Here is a 1,823-nt window from a genome sequence, read left to right on the forward strand (position 1 = left end):
GCCCTCAAAATTATGCTGAGCAATACTCCTTGTGAAAGATCAACCATTAAAAAAGCAAAAGGAATTAAGAACTTGTATTTAAAGAAAAATATAATGTTTGAACACTACAAACAGTGTTTATTTGAAAACACTGTTTACACGGCAACCTTCAACACAATAAGAAGTTTTAACCACAGGATGTATAGCATTACAGAGGTAAAGAAAGCTTTATCATCTAACGATAACAAGCGACACATACTTGAAGATAAAATCCATACTCTTCCTTATGGACATTACACATTAGCCAGAATTGAAGATTAGTCGTCACGTATACCCACTCCCCACCACCCCCAATCCCTAATTCCTTTCCATCCCGTAAAAAAGGGGAGGGGTTAACCCTTCCTCCTTTTTTACATATAAATTCTATGACCTTGACCTATAACCAACACTTTAAAAGACCTAACCAACGTGTAAGCATTGCTTGTGTTGAACAACGTGATTATGACATTAAAAAGCCAAATTGTTGATGAACTGCACAAACCTGCCAGAATTCATTATCCAAGAAGATCTACAGTGGTTAAAGGTTTAAATGATTTATATCAAGCAGACCTAATTGAGGTAAGACCTTATAGTAAAGTAAACAGAGGTTATAACTACATACTAACATTTATAAACTGTTTTAGTAAAGTTGCAGATGCAGTTCCACTAAAAAATAAATCTGGTAAAACTGTAACAAATGCGATGAAAATTATTATAAAACGCAACAAAAATACCATAAAACACTTACAAACAGATGATGGGAAAGAATATTTTAACAAAGATTTTTCACAGTTGATGAGAAACATCAAATAAACCATTATTCAACAAAATCAGAAAAAAAATCTGCTATAATAGAGCGTTTTAACAGAAGTCTGAAAGGAGCGATGTATAAGTCATTTTCAAATAGAGGATCGCATATTTGGGTTTGATATTTTACACAAGCTAATTAAACAGTATAACAATAAGTTCCATAGAACTATAGGTATGAAACCTATAGAAGTTAACATAAAAAATGCTGAAACAGTTTTGAACCGCATCAGGAAAAACACTGAACCAAAACAGGAAAAAATACCACCAAAAGTATTCCAAGTGGGTGATAAAGTTCGTATAAGCAAATACAAAGGTGTGTTTGCAAAGAAATACTTACCGAATTGGACAAATGAAGTTTTCACGGTTTATCGAGTACAACCCACGTATCCAGAAACTTATATACTTAAAGACAATAGAGGTAATCTTTTACAGGGTGGGTTTTACGGACATGAGATGTTAAAATCATCTACAGGTGATGTTTATCTTGTTGAAAAAGTACTAAAACGAAATAAAGATAAAGTTTTAGTTCGCTGGTTAGGTTTTGATAAAACTGAAGACTCTTGGGTATCTAAAAACGATATAATATAATTATGTCATAATTGAAACAACCATCGAAGAGTAATGTCATGGAGATAAAACACCTTGAACGTCCTTTTAAAATTGAGAATATAGACAGCTTAACTGTAGATTATGTCAAACATAAGGAAGGCAAACATGGGAAATTATTTCCAAACAGTGTTAGAGATGCCTTGTTAGCGGACCTTCTAACTGTGGAAAAACAAATGTTGTTTTTAATTTAATAACAAATCCTCACGGCTTGCGGTTTAATAATCTTTATATTTTTTCAAAGTCTTTGACTCACCAAAATATCAATTATTGGAGAAAATAATATCAGATGTAAAAGAAATAAGTTTATATAAATTTGATGCAAGTAGTAAAGTTATGCAACCTAACGAGGCAAAGAGTCATTCAGTCTTCATATTTGATGATGTTTC

This window comes from Macrosteles quadrilineatus, unplaced genomic scaffold (assembly GCF_028750875.1).
Source record: "Macrosteles quadrilineatus isolate MER2022 unplaced genomic scaffold, UCM_ALF_1.0 Scaffold_8__2_contigs__length_117827958, whole genome shotgun sequence".
NCBI lineage: Eukaryota > Metazoa > Arthropoda > Insecta > Hemiptera > Cicadellidae > Macrosteles > Macrosteles quadrilineatus.